Consider the following 20,140-nt stretch of genomic DNA (forward strand, 5'->3'; position numbering starts at 1 on the left):
AGGGCAGGGAGTCCTCGGCACCCTTCCAGAAGTGGAGGAAGCCGAGAATGGGAGCCGAAGGCTTAAAGAAATGACAGGTGAAGTGGGTGGATCTCAACTGCTGGTTTGGAGGTGTGCTGTCCGTTAAACCAGCAGCGCTGGGTGCCAGGATCCCTGGAGAGTCAGCCCTGAACAAACCCCAGCTTCTCCTTCTGCTGCCTTAGGGAGTGCTAGAGACCAAAGGACTGGATTTGGGAGATGAGTGATAGAACTTCCGAATTCCTAATAATGCAGATTCTGATCACAGCCTATTAAAAATAACATCATCGAGTGTGACACTCATACATAGCATTTACATCGTATTTTACAACTGTTTCCATTGTATTAGGTATTATAAGTAATCTGGAGATGACAAAGTATATGGGAGGATGTGCCTAGGTTATATGCAAATACTACACCATTTTATATAAAGGACTTGAGCACCCGTGGATTTTGGTATCTGAGTGATTGTAATAGGATTTTATCTTAAAAAGATCACCCTGACTGCTGGTTACAGAAAGGGTTTCAGTGAAGCAAGAGTGGCCTCGAGGGGACCAGATGGGAGAGTCTTGTAATCCTTCAGAAGGCGGCTCTGGGTTCTCTGGAAGAATCAGAGGCACTGTTTAGAGAAGACCCAGCAGAGCTCAATGATGGATTTGCTGTGAGGTGTGCAAAGAGGAAATCATCCGGGATGGCCCCGGGCTTCCTGCATTGACCACTCGGGCTAGTGGAGGTGCCATTGATGGAGATGGTAAACCTGGGAGGAAAAGGTGTGACGCTGAAGAGTCCCCTGTTGTATGTGTTAAGTTTGCAGTGACAGTGGGATCTCAGGCGGAGGTGTCAAGGAGACTGATTCCAGGGTCTGGAGCTTAAGGGAGCTTTGGGCTTCAAACCCATATTAAGCCATTTCAGTATATCTAAATCCAGGGGAGGGTGACATTGTCTATAGAAGAGGTATGAAGGTGTTGTCCTAGGGTTAGCTCATGGAGCAGGATGGTCATAAGTGCAGAATTTTATGTTTCTTGATCTGGTGACCGGAGTCTGAATATGTTGCAGCTCAAGGGTTGCTGCTGGTTCATTTCTCCTAACTGCTTATCTTCCCCGCAGACAGAGCCCCTCTGATAGATCGGTCTCATCTGGCGCCCTCTAACACACGGTTTCTGAGTCTGATGGAGAAGGACCTTGGGGCTGAAGAGTCCACTTGATTTTGTCGATAGAGTCCTGAGGGCTGACTGAACTAGGCATCATGGTGAGAGCTCACCTTTATTGAGTCTGTGCATGTCTCATACCCCGCACAGTCCATGCACTGTCTTTTCAAGTGCTTGCACCAATCCTGAAGATGGGTACTCTTCTTATGCCCATTTGACACTGGGAAGCTTGGACAGCATGAGTGACCTGCTCAAGGTCAAGCTAATCAGGGCTGGAACAGTTTGGCCCCAGGTGTATCCATGGACAGAGCCCGATTCTCCGAGTCAGCAGACTGAAGAACTTTCCATCACGTGACCCACCGTCGTGCAGGTGGGTGTGACACTCGGTGCATCCGGGAACCTGTGTTCCCCCCACCTTCCCTTGTCCGAGCCTCCAGCTCGGCTCCCGCCACAGCTGTAGAGAAATGCTCAGGAAATCTGGTTTCACAGTTTCCCTCTGAAATAGAAATACTTAACACAAATATTTTTGTGATGTTTATAGTTCGTTAAACACTTTCCTAGGCATTCTCAAACCTCCATCCTTTCTGTGCCCTCAAGTCTACCAATAATTTCTTTGCAGTGAGTTGATGAAATAGGAAAAGGGGAAATAGGAAAACATGTACCGCCCCACCCCGCCTTTAACTATCTTCTCTCTTATTTGTAAGGCTGTATTGCTGGTGGACCATCAAATTCTTTAACAAAGAAAGAATTTCAACTAATAGATTGGTTACAGTTTTCTTCTCTTCTTTCTTAATTGTAAAATTGCCGGAGTTCAGCTCCAGCGAGTCCAGGGATACCCGAGGGATGGATAGCGTCGGCGAAGGAAATAATTCTATTACTTCAGCATTGCATGTTTCTTTCTCTCATGTCTTTATTCTTCATTCTTCTTATTCTTCATTCTACTTCTATTGTTTACAATCACAGGTTTATATATTGTGGTTGATTACATTACCAGGTACGTGGCCAAACAATCTTAGCACAATCAAACCTCAAAATATTCTATAAAGATTTTTTAAAACAAATATCCCCTAGTTTCTAGATGTCCTATTAAAATATTTCCCCAAGTTCCCATTAATCACAGGTTGTTTCTTAGTAACCAAGTCAAGCAGTTATATGATTATTTCAATTGTAAAAGTTGGAGCTAGTTGTTCCTATTTTTCTTCTTGCATGAGCAACCTTTTACAATGGTTCCATGAAAATATTTACAATGTACCTGCATGCTCTTTCTCGTTGTTTCCTTCAACTGAGACGGTGTTTTCTCCCTATCCTGGCAACGAATTCTGCTCTAGTCATTTGTTTTTCTATAATTAATCTTCCTTTATAATAGAACCATAAATTTCCTATGTCGTCATCAGGAATTCCGGCCCATGGCCATAACTCCATACTAGAGGGTGCTTTTCATAAAAACATCCCCTTAGTTCCAGGCTCTTAATTCTTTACCTATTTCCCCGGCGCTTTAGTGGGTACTTCCCATTCTGTGGTAGTTTCAGGAGGGGGAGTCCTAGAGGAATTTTTCTTTCACGTGGAGCAACATCCCCCCAAAATTGCCCCTGTATGTAAATTGATTATCATAAAACATAACAACGGAGCTGTAGTCCACCTTCCTGGCACGGCGCTGCCTTGCAGTTTCGCCTTCCGTTGCTCATGACTTTGTCATGGTGCAGTGGCTCCAGGATGGCTTCCGACATAAAATATAACAGAATTTACCATCTTCACCATTTTAAGGGTACAGTTCAGCGACATGAACAGATTGCTGTACATCCATCCCCACCTTCCATCCACAGAACTCTTTTCATCTTTCCAAACGGAAATACCCGCTAAACAATAACTCTCCATCCCTCTCTCTCCAGATCCTGGCAACCACCGCTCCACTCTCTGTCTCTGATTTCCACAACTCTAGATGCTTCATATAAGTAGAATCATACAGTATTTGTCTTGTTTATTGGCTTATTTCATACAACATAAATGCTATATATTTACCACATGAAATACTGGCTTATTTCACTTAGCTTAACGGCCTGAAGTTTCAACCATATTGTAGCACGTGGCAGAATCTCCTTCCTTTTTAAGGCTGAATAATATTCCATTGCATGTAATACCACATTTTGTTTATCTGTTAATCTGTCTGTAGACACTTGGGCTGCTTCTGCCTTTTGACTATTGTAAATAATGCTTCTCTGAACATGCAAATTCAAATATCTCTTTGAAAGAGATATTTGTTTTCAGTTTTTAGGGGTGTATACTCAGAAGTGGAATTGCTAGATCATATGGTAATTCTATCTTTAATTTCTTGAGGAACTGCCATACTGTTTTCCATAGCAGCTGCACCATTTTGCATTCCCACCAAGAGTTCACAAGGGTTCCAGTTTCTCCACATCTTCGCTAACACTTGATATTTTGGTTTTGTGTGTGTGTGTGTGTGGTTTTTTGGGTAATAGTCATCCTAATGGGTACAACATAGTATCTCATTGTGGTTTTGATTTACCTTTCTCTAATGGTTACTTATGTGAAGCATCTTTATTTGCTCGTTGGTCACTTGTATATCTTCTTTGGAGAAATTTTTACTCAAGTCTTTTGACCATTTTTAAATCTAGTTTTTTGTTTTTGTTGTCAAGTTGTAGAAGTTCAGTCTATATTCTGGATATTAATCCTTTATCAGATACATGCTTTGTAAATATTTTCTCCCATTCTGTGGGCTGCCTTTTCACTCAGTTGCTTGTGTTCTTTTAGGCACACATGTTTTTTAATTGTGATGTAGTCCAATTTATCTTTTTTTTTCCTGTTGTCTGCTTCTGGAGTCATACCAAGAAATCATTGCCAGATACAATGTCTTAAAGTTTTTCTCCTATATTTTCTTGCAAGAGTTTTATAGTTTTAGCTTTTACACTTCGGTCTTTGATCTGTTTTAATTTTTGTATATGGTATGAGTTAAGGGACCAGCTGCGTTCTTTTGCATGTGGATATCCATTTTTCCTAGCACCATTTGTTGGAAAGACTGTCCTTTCCTCATTGAATGGTCTTGGCACTCTTATTGAAAATTATTTCACCATATATGCATGGGTTTATTTTTGGGCTTTCTGTTCTAATCCGTGGGGTTTTTTCTCTGTCTTTATGCCAATACCACATTGTTTTGATTACTGTAGCTTTACAGTAAGTTTTGAAATTAGGAAGTGTGAGTCTTCCAACTTTATTCTTCTTTTTCAAGATTGTTTTGGCTATTCAGGGTTTCAGGAGATTCTATATGAATTTTAGGATGCATTTTTCAATTTTTGCAAAAGAAAGTATGGTGTTGATATTTTGCTAGGGATTGCATTACATCTGGTTAGTATTGACATCTTAACAATATAAATCTTCCAATCCAGGGGCTTCCCTGGTGGCGCAGTGGTTGAGAGTCCGCCTGCCGATGCAGGGGACACGGGTTCGTGCCCCGGTCCTGGGAGGATCCCACATGCCGTGGAGCGGCTGGGCCCGTGAGCCATGGCCGCTGGGCCTGTGCGTCTGGAGCCTGTGCTCCGCAAGGGGGAGAGGCCACAACAGTGAGAGGCCCGCGTAATGCAAAAAAAAAAAAAAATCTTCCAATCCATAAATGCTGAATGTCTTCCCATTTATTTGTGTCTTCTTTAATTTCTGTCAGCAACATTTTGTAGTGTTCAGTGTATGCCTTTTGCCTCCTTGGCAAAATTTAAATGTATTCCTAAGTATTATATTCTTTTTAATGTGATTATGAATGGAATTGTTTTCTTAATTTCCTTTTTGTACTGTTCATTTTAAATGTATAGAAATGCGCCTGATTTTGTGTGTTGATTTTGTATTCTGCAACTTTGCTGAATTCTTTTATTAGTTCTAATTGTTTGCAGAATCTTTAGGATTTTTTAATATATAAGATCATGTCATCTGTAAACAGAGATAACTCTTCTTTTCTTTCCAATTTGGATACCTTTTATTTCTCTTTCTTGCCTAATGCTCTGGCTAGGGCTTCCAGTACTGTGTAGAAGTGGTGAAAGTGGGCATCCTTGTCTTATTTCTGCTCTTAAAAACAGGAGGGAGTGTTTTTTAATCCTCCTCCATCCTTTAATCCTTCTCCATCATTAACAGCAAAGTGTTTTGGATTTTTGTTTGTTTTTTCATTCTGTTTGAATATGAAGCCTTTAAAGGGGCTGAGGATGCAGGCAGAGGCTGTGGAAATCCTGGTGAGGTGGGGAAAGGAAGGATGCTGATGGGCATTGCTAGGGGAAACACAAGGAAATGGGGAATAAGTGTGTGGCTGAGCCGTGCCCCCAGGAGTGGGGTTACACCAACTACTGGTGGCCTGGTCCATACAAGCTCCTTCCCCTCTAAGCCCAGGGGACCCCTTCCCCATCCCCACTCCACCAGGGCCCCTTCTGCCTATGGCTCCCTGCTCACCTGTCTGCTGGGGTCTTTGCCCCACTGGAGAGCCAGGGTAGGGTAGCTTTGGAACCTGAGCTCTGCTTTCTTCACACTTTTTCCTCGACACAGGAAGTTTTAAATCCCGCACTCCAGTTACCATAAAATGGCACCACAGGAATTAAACAAGCTTTTATAAATTGTTGATTAGATTTGACACCACCCCCCAACATAGCCTGGAGGTTCCAGAAAATGATGATTTTAAACTAAACCCTCAAGTAAACTGGAGCCATCTTGACTCATGGCAGAAACATTCACCAATATTTTTCTCTAACTTTATATGTTTCCAGCTGAGAATCAACCTTCTTTGTGATGAGGGGGATTTCCTGTTCACATGAACTCTTTCATGGCTCTGGTGCAGTTTTCATTCCACAAGAATTAAAAAATACTGTGAAAAAACAAACAAAATGCTCAGGGGGAGCAAAGCCTTGCTTTGTGGCATCCCTGGGCTTTTACTTTGCTGGTTTTTTAAAGTCAGATTTCACTCTTAGAAACAAAGACATAATTGAATATTGGGAGACTTGGGACCTCTGATTACGATTGACACATGCTACACTCCAGTCTTACGGGGTGTGATTTTCCTCCAAATCTAATGAAATTCCCAGAAAGGCAAATAATGCTATAGAAGCTATATTTTCAATGGAAAAGAAAAAAATCATGTCTCTGTTTGAGGTTTGGCTGAATAGATTTTTATTTGTTTGGAAAGGAAAAATAAAGTCTCCTGATACAGAAGTGATAACTTTAGAAATGCAAGGGGTGTTATTGCCCCTGGGCATTTACAAATTTATAAATTATTTACATGAACATGCTTCCTTGACAGGTGTTATAAAACAGGTGCAGTATCGGTGTTCAGACAAGATGGTGAATTAAATTTGCATAAGCATTTACGTAGACAAAGAACTTTAGGTAACAAAAAACCCTAAAAATAGTTGAATCCTAGCACCTAACTTTACAGAAGGGGAACACAAAGTCCTAGAAAAGTTAAATTATGTGTCCAGGTTCTTACAGCTCACACACTTCACGTTTGAGGCCCTGTGGGCCATTTATTTAGATGTTGCTGGGGTGAATAACAGTTATGTTTGACTTTAATCTCACATCACTAGTTGCTTTTTGTCCCCTTTCTGGAGAGAAAGAAGTCTAATCTAGCAGGAAAGACATTTTGTGTTTTTGTTTGTTTTTATGAGATATGAGAGATTGTAAATTGTACTTTTATGACTGAGTTGTTTTTACCTATTTGGATTTTTCTTTTTAGTTTGTTGCTTCCCATATGCTACCTGCTCTAATTTCAAACTTATCTTTTTCTAATTTTTTCAAATTAAATAAGTAAAAAAAAAAAAAAAACCCAGAAACCAGAAAACAAAACAGCATCATCCTTGCTCTTTTTGCTCTTGACATCACAGAGGACAATGTCACCTGAAAAAAGCCTGAGTAAAACAGTGATCCAGAGGAGCTGTACTCTGAGACCTTAAAGAACTGATTTTGCTCAGTTATCTTTTTATGGGTTTGTCCAAGAGTGGTTATGATTTATAAAAAACATGTCTTAAGTTGAATAGAGCTCTTTTGATGAGACTTTTTTTTAACATCTTTATTGGAGTATAATTGCTTTACAATGGTGTGTTAGTTTCTGCTGTATAACAAAGTGAATCAGTTATACGTATACACATATCCCCATATCTCCTCCCTCTTGCATCTCCCTCCCACCCTCCCTATCCCACCCTTCTAGGTGGTCACAGAGCATGGAGCTGATCTCCCTGTGCTATGCGGCTGCTTCCCACTAGCTATCTATTTTACGTTTGGTAGTGTATATATGTCCATGCCACTCTCTCACTTTGTCCCAGCTTACCCTTCCCCCTCCCCATATCCTCAAGTCCATTCTCTAGTAGGTATGTGTCTTTATTCCTGTCTTACCCCTAGGTTCTTCATGACATTTTTTTCCTTAAATTCCATATATATGTGTTAGCATACGGTATCTGTCTTTCTCTCTCTGACTTATTCACTCTGTATGACAGACTCTAGGGCCATCCACCTCATTACAAATAGCTCAATTTCGTTTCTTTTTATGGCTGAGTAATATTCCATTGTATATATGTGCCACATCTTCTTTATCCATAAAGCTGATGAGAATTTTTTAAAAGTCTGCGATTAAAAGAAAAATAGTTCCCACTGTGCTGGGAACCTTCTCTACTTCATACCATTCAGGGTCCCCGCATAGTTTGTGAAGTAAGCTCCTTGATCCCATTTTACAGATGGGTAAACACAGGATCTGAGAAGTTAAGTAGCTTGTCCCAAGTCACAGAGTTCATAAGTGGGGCCAGAGCCAAGATTTGAAACGAGGAGCGGACTTCCCATGCCACGTCCCGAACACAGAGCAGATGCTGGGAGAGCCCCGAGCCCCTTGGGGTGCAAGGAAGGAAACTGAGGCCCAGAGAAGCCACAGAGCTGCCTCGTTAGTGTCTGGGATGGTGGCCCAAGCTTCCCGACTTTCCCACGACTCCAGGGTTCCTTGAAGACCAGCAGTGGAGAGGCTAGATCTTGAATTGGGGAACAGTACAATGAATAGAATTTGGATTGAGGAACATATTAAGTCAAAAGGTACGAATACCCAAGAGAAAATTAAAAGTAACTTAAAAGAGAAGACAGGGGACTTCCCTGGTGGTGCAGTGGTTAAGAATCTGCCTGCCGGTGCAGGGGACACAGGTTCAAGCCCTGGTCCGGGAAGATCCCACATGCCATGGAGCAACTAAGCCTGTGCACCACAACTACTGAGCCCATGAGCCACAACTACTGAGCCCGCGCTCTGCAAGTACTGAAGCCCACACACCTAGAGCCCATGCTCCGCAGCAAGATGAGCCACCGCAATGAGAAGCCCACGCAGTGCAACGAAGAGTAGCCCCCGCTCACCGCAACTAGAGAAAGCCTGCACACAGCAATGAAGACCTAACTCAGCCAAAAAGTTTTTTTTAATTAAAAAAAAAAAAGAAAAAGAAAAGGGCCATGCAGCTGACCCTGTGAGAATGCTAATGGCAGTGTTTCAGACGATCTATCCACTTGGGTCACTGCAAAGTGGTACGAGGAGACCTGCTTGGTGATGTTCTTTGCAATTCTGTGTCCAAAGAAGCGGTGTCGGGCCTGGGAGGGGATTGCAGTGCGGACGGGGAGGGTGTCTGATTTCTGGCTCAGTTCTCGCTACATCAGCCAGTTCTACAAGACAAATGCTGCATCTTGTGTGTCAAAGGGAGACCAGGCATTCAAAGTCCAGATAAAAATGATCTTCACAATAATAATAACAGCAGTAGTTACTCTCCATAGTGTGCTGCCCTGCAGCTAAGGGCACTTGCGGTTATGTTATTGAGTCTTCCAGTCATTAAGCTGAAGGATTGTGATAGATATCAAAAAAGCACACAGTCAGCAAAACCAGATGCTGAGGAACAGTGTTGAAGGAAACTTCTGGCTTGTTTTTTCAGAGGCTCACTTCTGAGCACGCCTGGCCCCCGGCCAGTATGGAAGGGAGGAGGGACGGAGTGAGCAGCTCATGGGGCAGCTTCTCTGGGCCAGGCCCTGGGCTGGACGTGCCACCGATGTCAGCTCATCCCATTCTTACTACATCCTGGGGTGAGCTGTTACTTCCCACGGATCAGCAGAACTGAACTTCACGCGGATGTAATTCACTGGCTTGGGATCCCAAGGTGAGAAGATACATATGGAAGCCGGGATTTGAGTGAGGAATGTGATTCCAAATCCCAGGACCCACGATGCCTTCCAGGAAGAAAAACATTCATTTTGGCTGTGCTTGTCAAACTGTAGCCAAGCTGAGAGCCTCAGATAAGTAAGCATCCCCAGATCCAAAAGCTAGAGATTGGAGTATATTTACAAACCTGAACACTTAAGAGATTTTCTAAAATAAAACCTTTGCTGCTGAGACCATGCAGCCACACCACACTTCTAAAAGTATCACAGACTTCCGGGTAAGATGGCGGAAGAGTAAGACGCGGAGATCACCTTCCTCCCCACGGATACACCAGAAATACAGCTACACGTGGAACAACTCCTACAGAACACCTACTGAATGCTGGCAGAAGACCCCAGACCTCCCAAAAGGCAAGAAACTCCCCACATACCTGGGTAGGGCAAAGCGGAGAGATTCCCGCACAGAGGATCGGTGCCGAGCGGCACTCACCGGCCTGAGAGGCTTGTCTGCTCGCCCACCAGGGCGGGCGGCGCTGGAAGCTGAGGCTCGGGCTTCGGTCAGAGCGCAGGGAGAGGACTGGGGCTGGCGGCGAGAACTCAGCCTGAAGGGGGCTGATGCGCCACAGCTAGCCGGCAGGGAGTCCAGGAAAACTCTGGAGCTGCCGAAGAGGCAAGAGACTTTTTCTTCCCTCTTGGTTTCCTGGTGTGCGAGGAGAGGGGATTAAGAGCGCTGCTTAAAGGGGCTCCACAGACGGGCGCGAGTCACGACTGAAAGCGCGGAGCCCAGTGACGGGCGTGGGACGCTGGGGCTGCTGCTGCCGCCGCCAAGAAGCCTGTGTGCGAGCGCAGGTCACTGTCCACACCGCCCTTCCGGGAGCCTGTGCAGCCCGCCACTGCCGGGGTCCCGGGATCCAGGGGCGGCTTCCCTGGGAGAACGCACGGCGCGCCTCGGGCTGGTACAACGTCACGCCGACCTCTGCCGCGGCAGGCTCGCCCCGCACTCCGTGCCCCTCCCTCCCGCCCGGCCTGAGTGAGCCAGAGTCCCCGAAGAGGCTGCTCCTTTAACCCTGTCCTGTCTGAGCGAAGAACAGACGCCCTCCGGCGACCTACACGCAGAGGCGGGGCCAAATCCAAAGCTGAGACCCAGGAGCTGTGAGAACAAAGAAGAGAAAGGGAAACCTCTCCCAGCAGCCTCAGAAGCAGCGGATTAAAGCTCCATAATCAACTTGATGTACCCTGCATCTGTGGAATACATGAATAGACAACAAATCATTCCAAATTGAGGAGCCAGGACTCAGTGCTGTGCCTCTGAGGTGGGAGAGCCAACTTCAGGACACTGGTCCACAAGAGACCTCCCAGCTCCACATAATATCAAACGGCGAAAATCTTCCAGAGATCTCCATCTCAACAGCAGCACCCAGCTTCACTCAACGACCAGCAAGCTACAGTGCTGGACACCCTATGCCAAACAACTAGCAAGACAGGAACACAACGCCACCCATTAGCAGAGAGGCGGCCTAAAATCATAAAAAGTCCGCAGACACCCCAAAACACACCACCAGTCGTGGACCTGCCCACCAGAAAGACAAGATCGAGCCTCATCCACCAGAACACAGGCACTAGTCCCCTCCACCAGGAAGCCTACACAACCCACTAAACCAACCTTAGCCACTGGGGACAGACACCAAAAACAACGGGAACTACGAACCTGCAGCCTGCAAAAAGGAGACCCCAAACACAGTAACATAAGCAAAATGAGAAGACAGAAAAACACACAGCAGGAGAAGGAGCAAGATAAAAACCCACCAGACCTAACAAATGAAGAGGTAATAGGCAGTCTACCTGAAAAAGAATTCAGAATAATGATGGTAAAGATGATCCAAGATTCTATTTCCCAGATCCAAACTCTTGGAAATAGAATAGACAAAATGCAAGAAACAGTTAACAAGGACCTAGAAGAACTAAAGATGAATCAAGCATCGATTAAAAACACAATAAATGAAATGAAAAATACTCTAGATGGGATCAATAGCAGAATAACTGAGGCAGAAGAACAGATAAGTGAGGTGGAAGATAAAATAGTGGAAATAACTGCTGCAGAGCAAAATAAAGAAAAAAGAATGAAAAGAACAGAGGACAGTCTCAGAGACCTCTGGGACAACATTAAACGCACCAACATTCGAATTATAGGGGTTCCAGAAGAAGAAGAGAAAAAGAAAGGGACTGAGAAAATATTTGAAGAGATTATAGTTGAAAACTTCCCTAATATGGGAAAGGAAATAGTTAATCAAGTCCAGGAGGCACAGAGAGTCCCATACAGAATAAATCCAAGGAGAAATACACCAAGACACATATTAATCAAACTGTCAAAAATTAAACACAAAGAAATCATATTAAAAGCAGCAAGGCAAAAACAACAAATAACACACAAGGGAATCTCCATCAGGATAACAGCTGATCTCTCAGCAGAAACTCTACAAGCCAGAAGGGAGTGGCAGGACATAATTAAAGTGATGAAAGAGAAAAACCTGCAACCAAGATTACTCTACCCAGCAAGGATCTCATTCAGATTTGATGGAGAAATTAAAACGTTTACAGACAAGCAAAAGCTGAGAGAGTTCAGCACCACCAAACCAGCTTTACAACAAATGCTAAAGGAATTTCTTTAGGCAAGAAACACAACGAAGGAAAAGACCTACAATAATGAACCCAAAACAATTAAGAAAATGGGAATAGGAACATACATATCGATAATTACCTTAAATGTAAATGGACTAAATGCTCCCACCAAAAGACACAGATTGGCTGAATGGATACAAAAACAAGACCCATATATATGCTGTCTACAAGAGACCCACTTCAGAGCTAGAGACACATACAGACTGAAAGTAAGGGGATGGAAAAAGATATTCCATGCAAATGGAAACCAAAAGAAAGCTGGAGTAGCAACTCTCATATCAGACAAAATAGACTTTAAAATAAAGACTACTAGAAGAGACAAAGAAGGACACTACATAATGATCAAGGGATCGATCCAAGAAGAAGATATAACAATTGTAAATATTTATGCACCCAACATAGGAGCACCTCAATACATAAGGCAAATACTAACAGCCATAAAAGGAGAAATCAACAGTAACACAATCATAGTAGGGGACTTTAACACCCCACTTTCACCAATGGACAGATCTTCCAAAATGAAAATAAATAAGGAAACACAAGCTTTAAATGATACATTAAACAAGATGGACTTAATTGATATTTATAGGACATTCCATCCAAAAACAACAGAATACACATTTTTCTCAAGTGCTGATGGAACATTCTCCAGGATAGATCATATCTTGGGTCACAAATCAAGCCTTGGTAAATTTAAGAAAATTGAAATTGTATCAAGTATCTTTTCTGACCACAATGCTCTGAGACTAGGTATCAATTACAGGAAAAGAGCTGTAAAAAATACAAACACATGGAGGCTAAACAATACACTACTTAATAACGAAGTGATCACTGAAGAAATCAAAGAGGAAATAAAAAAATACCTAGAAACAAATGACAATGGAGACACGACGACCCAAAACCTATGGGATGCAGCAAAAGCAGTTCTAAGAGGGAAGTTTATAGCAATACAATCCCACCTTAAGAAACAGGAAACATCTCGAATAAACAACCTAACCTTGCACCTAAAGCAATTAGAGAAAGAAGAACAAAAACATCCCAAAGTTAGCAGAAGGAAAGAAATCATAAAAATCAGATCAGAAATAAACGAAAAAGAAATGAAGGAAACGATAGCAAAGATCAATAAAACTAAAAGCTGGTTCTTTGAGAATATAAACAAAATTGATAAACCATTAGCCAGACTCATCAAGAAAAGAAGGGAGAAGACTCAAATCAATAGAATTAGAAATGAAAAAGGAGAAGTAACAACTGACACTGCAGAAATAGAGAAGATCATGAGAGATTACTATAAGCAACTCTATGCCCATAAAATGGACAACCTGGAAGAGATGGACAAATTCTTAGAAATGCACAACCTGCCAAGACTGACTCAGAAAGAAATAGAAAATATGAATAGACCAATCACAAGCACTGAAATTGAAACTGTGATTAAAAATCTTCCATCAAACAAAAGCCCAGGACCAGATGGCTTCACAGGCGAATTCTATCAAACATTTAGAGAAGAGCTAACACCCATCCTTCTCAAACTCTTCCAAACAATATCAGAGGAAGGAACACTCCCAAACTCATTCTACGAGGCCACCATCACCTTGATACCAAAACCAGGCAAGGATGTCACAAAGAAAGAAAACTACAGGCCAATATCACTGATGAACATAGATGCAAAAATCCTCAACAAAATACTAGCAAACAGAATCCAACAGCACATTAAAAGGATCATACACCATGATCAAGTGGGGTTTACTCCAGGAATGCAAGGATTCTTCAATATACGCAAATCAATGTGATACACCATATTAACAAGTTGAAGGAGAAAAACCATATGATCATCTCAATAGATGCAGAGAAAGCTTTTGACAAAATTCAACACCCATTTATGATAAAAACCCTGCAGAAAGTAGGCATAGAGGGAACTTTCCTCAACATAATAAAGGCCATATATGACAAACCCACAGCCAACATTGTCCTCAATGGTGAAAAACTGAAACCATTTCCACTAAGATCAGGAACAAGACAAGGCTGCCCACTCTCACCACTCTTATTCAACATAGTTTTGGAAGTTTTAGCCACAGCAATCAGAGAAGAAAAGGAAATAAAAGGAATCCAAATTGGAAAAGAAGAAGTAAAGCTGTCACTGTTTGCAGATGACATGATACTATACATAGAGAATCCTAAAGATGCTACCGAAAAACTACTAGAGCTAATCAATGAATTTGGTAAAGTAGCAGGATACAAAATTAATGTACAGAAATCTCTGGCATTCCTGTACACTAATGATGAAAAATCTGAAAATGAAATCAAGAAAACACTCCCATTTACCACTGCAACAAAAAGAATAAAATATCTAGGAATAAACCTACCTAAGGAGACAAAAGACCTGTATGCAGAAAATTATAAGACACTGATGAAAGAAATTAAAGATGATACAAATAGATGGAGAGATATACCATGCTCCTGGATTGGAAGAATCAATATTGTGAAAATGACTCTACTACCCAAAGCAATCTACAGATTCAATGCAATCCCTATCAAACTACCACTGGCATTTTTCACAGAACTAGAACAAAAAATTTCAAAATTTATTTGGAAAAACAAAAGACCCCGAATAGCCAAAGCAATCTTGAGAACGAAAAACGGAGCTGGAGGAATCAGGCTCCCTGACTTCAGACTATACTACAAAGCTACAGTAATCAAGACAGTGTGGTACTGGCATAAAAACAGAAAGATAGATCAGTGGATCAGGATAGAAAGCCCAGAGATAAACCCACGCACATATGGCCAACTTATCTTTGATAAAGGAGGCAGGAATGTACAGTGGAGAAAGGACAGCCTCTTCAATAAGTGGTGCTGGGAAAACTGGACAGGGACATGTAAAAGTTTGAGATTAGATCATTCCCTAACACCATACACAAAAATAAGCTCAAAATGGATTAAAGACTTAAAAGTAAGGCCAGAAACTATCAAACTCTTAGAGGAAAACATAGGTAGAACACTCTATGACATAAATCACAGCAAGATCCTTTTGGACCCACCTCCTAGAGAAATGGAAATAAAAACAAAGATAAACAAATGGGACCTAATGAATCTTCAAAGCTTTTGCACAGCAAAGGAAACCATAAACAAGACCAAAAGACAACCCTCAGAATGGGAGAAAATATTTGCAAATGAAGCAACTGACAAAGGATTAATCTCCAAAATTTATAAACAGCTCATGCAGCTCAATAGCAGAAAAACAAACAACCCAATCCAAAAATGGGCAGAAGACTTAAATAGGCATTTCTCCAAAGAAGATATACAGACTGCCAACAAACACATGAAAGAATGCTCAACATCATTAATCATTAGAGAAATGCAAATCAAAACTACAATGAGATATCATCTCACACCAGTCAGAATGGCCATCATCAAGAAATCTAGAAACAATAAATGCTGGAGAGGGTGTGGAGAAAAGGGAACACTCTTGCACTGCTGGTGGGAATGTGAATTGGTACAGCCACTATGGAGAACAGTATGGAGGTTCCTTAAAAAACTACAAATAGAACTACCATATGACCCAGCAATCCCACTACTAGGCATATACCCTGAGAAAACCATAATTCCAAAAGAGACATGTACCAAAATGTTCATTGCAGCTCTATTCACAATAGCCTGAAGCTGGAAACAACCTAAGTGTCCATCATCGGATGAATGGATAAAGAAGATGTGGCACATATATACAATGGAATATTACTCAGCCATAAAAAGAAACGAAACTGAGCTATTTGTAATGAGGTGGATAGACCTAGAGTCTGTCATACAGAGTGAAGTAAGTCAGAAAGAGAAAGACAAATACCGTATGCTAACACATATATACGGAATTTAAAAAAAAAAATGTCATGAAGAACCTAGGGGTAAAATGGGAATAAAGACACAGACCTACTTGAGAATGGACTTGTGGATATGGGGAGGGGGAAGGGTAAGCTGTGACAAAGCGAAAGAGAGGCATGGACATATATACACTACCAAACGTAAGGTAGATAGATAGTGGGAAGCAGCCGCAGAGCACAGGGAGATCAGCTCGGTGCTTTGTGACCGCCTGGAGGGGTGGGATGGGGAGGGTGGGAGGGAGGGAGATGCATGAGGGAAGGGATGTGGGAACAGATGTATATGTATGACTGATTCACTTTGTTATAAAGCAGAAACTAATAAAAATAAATAAAATTAAAAAAATAAATAAAAGTATCACAGCTATTGCTTACAGAGCTCAAGTCAGTGCGATTGATTTGGTTTCGATCGGTACCAGCATATTTTGTGCCTCGAGGGAAAGAAGGCACCAGATCTCAAGTCAGCCCAAAGCCGAGCAAAACCCACCCCACTCGGGGAGTGCGAATGTTTGCCCTAAAAAAACGCTGTTACGGCTGGTGTAATAGTTGAGTCGTTCTCCTCCCTGTGAGCGCCTCTTTAATAGATAATATATAGATAATATAATCATTTCTGATTATAAAGGTACTATCTACTTATACACAATTAGAACAATTCCGAAAAATTCAGAGACGAAAATATAAAACACCAAAGCTCATTGATGGAATTCTTGGGCCAGAGTGGAATGTGATTCAGAGCATGAGTTGGTAATGGAGAAGATATTTCTTGAGAAACTTCATCCATCGTGGAGGCAGCTATATAACTGGGGCTCTGTTCAGAGTAAGGCATTAAAATAACCTGGAAGCCGTCGTTTCCCAGGGCTGTTTGCAGAGGTAGCTTCCCATCATGGTCATGCATTTCTGGGTTTTGAAGAAGCACTGTCTCCCAAAAAGTCCAATCACAAGGGGCCATGGTGTTTCATTCTTTGCTGAGACATCCCGTGCCCTGACCTCCTCTGAACCTAGGGTGTCATAAATCTCAGGTCAAACCAAGTGTGGACAGGGGTATCGCTGTGGGACCCCCGTGGAGCAATGCAGTTAGGTGAAGCACGCAGTCTCCAGGAGACGGCTGGAGCTGAAGCAAGAGGCTGGCAGAGAGGCTGTGCTGTGTGGTAAACAAGAGCGTGTGCTGTAAAGCCACGGGGCCTCACTCGCTAGCTGTGCGTATCGAGGCCAATGAATGAACGTCTCTGAGCCCGTTTCTTCCTATGTGAAATGGGGCTAAGAACAGCCCCTGTCCCAAAAGAGAGAATTAGAAACTGTTAAGCGTGCGTAACAGTTCAGCCTGATGGGCAGTGAGGGCGATAATGGAGGTCCTGGATGGGGGGCAGGGCCTCCGCGCATTTTACGCCAGGTTTCCCAGTAACAGAGAGACGCAGGGCAGCCACAGCCTGACCGGATGGTTGCGTTTGTTTGGAGAGGTTAGTAAATAAACCCCAAACTTTCGGAGCTTAACACATAAAGGTGTATGTCTGGCAGTGCATGTTGGACGGCTCTTCTGCAGGTCGGGGCTCAGTGCCCCGGGCTGTCCTTTACTGCAGCAAGTCATGTCATCAGGAACGCACAGTTACAAGGTCACTGCAGGAGGGGCGAAGGGGCTGCAGACTGGGATGGTTAAATCCCACGTCTAAGAGGGACACACGTAACGACCACCCCTATTTAGCTGGACAGAACCCAATCCCATAGACTCCCCAGATGAAAGAAGGTCTGAGAAATAGCCGGGGCACGTGGGTGCTTGGGGAGCAGCCGTGGCCTCTGCCACAGGGGCTGCCGTGCTGGACGCAGAGCTGTTGGATCACCTACTTATCATACTGCTAGATATAATCATAGAGCGTGCGCGAGAGAGCACCGACTGTGACTTTGAACAGGTGAGGTTGGGGAAACTCGTGTCCTGGCTTCGGGGATCTGTTTAGAGAAGCAGCAGTGTTGCATCACCTGGAAATCCTGCATCCACATCCCCATCACCGTGCTTTGACAAGAGGCAGATGCCAACAGAGGAGGATGGTGTGCTACTTGGTTTTGTTTTTTCCGGAAAAGATGTATCCAGGTGGAAATCTGTGGCCAGTCTCCCTAACCTGTGCTTGCACTTATAATCCTCCTCACAGTGAAGGGTGCAAAGCCTTCGTGCAGACATATGCACTGAAGGTTGTTGACCATCAAAGGTCCCATGATCAAGGTCCCAGATCATCACGGAAATGCTAACGTTTCTCCTGACAGGCTGCTTACTTAAGGCAGAGTGATTTAGAACACATTTTAAATAAAGCCCTGTTTAATTCTTTGAGGTTTTAATGCCTAAATGGTTAGGCGTTCCTTATCTGGGCTCTGTGACCAGATCCCACAGACCCACATTAGACAAAGTAGATATTTACAGGAGAATGAGTCGTAAAATATTCAGTGGATTGATTGCACTAGAGTGGCCTTTCTCACAAAGCTCCTTGAGGGGAGGGTCCAGCTGGAGCCTGCCTGTTCCTGGCCGTGTGCCCAGCATCTAACCCCATGCCAGGCATGAAATGTGTATTAAAAAGTGTTGATTGGGCTTCCCTGGTGGCGCAGTGGTTGAGAATCTGCCTGCTAATGCAGGGGACATGGGTTCGAGCCCTGGTCTGGGAGGATCCCACATGCCACGGAGCAACTAGGCCCGTGAGCCACAACTACTGAGCCTGTGCGTCTGGAGCCTGTGCTCCGCAACAAGAGAGGCCGCGATAGTGAGAGGCCCGCACACTGTGATGAAGAGTGGCCCCCGCTTGCCGCAACTAGAGAAAGCCCTCGCACAGAAACGAAGACCCAACACAGCAAAAATAAATAAATTAATAAACTCCTACCTCCAACATCTTTAAAAAAAAAAGTGTTGATTATTGTAAAATAATGAAATTTAGAAATAACTGTTGATTTGATGAACTGATCTCTCCAAGAATTCAAAACAGCGGTGATCTTGTGTGTAAATGTTCATCTTTCTCTCCTGCGTTCAAAATGCTTCCCTTGCTCCTGGGTAGGACATGAGCTTTGTGTGGCCTCTTCTGAAACAGGACCCAGGTGGATTTTCCTTGTCTGAATCACTAAGGTGGGCCCTACCTGGTGAACAGGTGCATTGATCTCAGCCACTCAGTGAGTATTTCGTGGGCTCCACTGCACAGCTGGATGCTGGGACGCCAGTTCCTGCCTGTAATGGGTGGGGTGGGGACGTGGGGCACCCGCCAGCCTTGTGGCAGAGTGAGGGGCTGGGGAGGCGCCCGTGAGCGTCCACGTCTCCACAAATGATAGCTCCTTCCACATGCGACCTCACCCAAGAATTCGCCGCAGAGAGGATGCTGGGGGTCGGTGTCGGGTTTTCAGAGCCCCACGGTGGCAGCGGGAGGGATTCTGTCGAATTCACCTCCAGCTCAGCCTGCTGCCCTGATTTCTCTGTTGCATCAGGAAACAACAAATGTTCCCCTGTTGTTCAAGTGCTGACTGGAAGAGGCTTCCGTGGTGAACAGGGTTTACGTTCGTGTGGTTCCCTCACGCTGAACTCCTCCCTCCCACAAATATTTACAGAGACGTTGCTGTGTCTGCAGGCCCGGGTCACAGAAAGCCGAGGGTCCTCCTCACCACCTGCCCTTTAAATACTCAGCCGCAGCCCCACCAGTGGTCCAGACTCTGCTCGGCAGTCCCATCGGGACCTGCTCGGGAGCCTCCCAGACCGGGGGGCATTGCATCCACGACCCCTGTCCTCGCCCTGTTTGGGGCTGCCTTCCTTGCTCTGACCTGGACGATGACTGTCCCACTGGAGGCTCTGGGAGGCTGGAGGAGAGCCCCCCCCGCAGGAGGCTGCCTCCCTCCAGGTGCCTCTAGAAGCAGGCCCTGAGCAGAGATCCGAGTGTAAGTGACTCATCGGGGCAGGGGGATGTTGGGTCCGGGGAACCCTAAGAAACACCAGGAGGGGAGCGGGGGAGCTGGGAGGCAGCTGATCCAGGGTGTGTGATCTGTCAAATCAGCCTGCGGACAAGGTCGGTGTCAACCTGACTCGGTCACCCTGCTGAGGGTGAGCACTGGGGGGGCCCAGGATTCCGACGCCTGCTCCCAGCAGGCCTGAATGGGGGCTGTTTGGCTGGGGGGGGCAATTCCCAGCCCTCAGGCCTGCCATGCCCCCAGGAAGGGCCTGTCCTCCTCTCCCCCAGCCACAGACATCCTCTGGTGCTGTGGGGACAGTGTCTCCTGCAGGGTGTGTCTGAGCCGGGCTAGCCCCGAGGCCGGGAGCGCCCTCCT

At 44.2% G+C, this 20,140-nt stretch overlaps 1 protein-coding gene across 1 annotated transcript in view; it reads left to right on the plus strand.

Annotated features, from left to right (window-relative positions):
* RIN2 (Ras and Rab interactor 2) overlaps nucleotides 1-20,140 on the plus strand; it is a 237,023-nt gene that overhangs the window by 17,044 nt on the left and 199,839 nt on the right. The window lies entirely within an intron of this gene.

This window comes from Mesoplodon bidens (genome assembly GCF_964165515.1).
Source record: "Mesoplodon bidens genome assembly, chromosome: 15".
NCBI lineage: Eukaryota > Metazoa > Chordata > Mammalia > Artiodactyla > Ziphiidae > Mesoplodon > Mesoplodon bidens.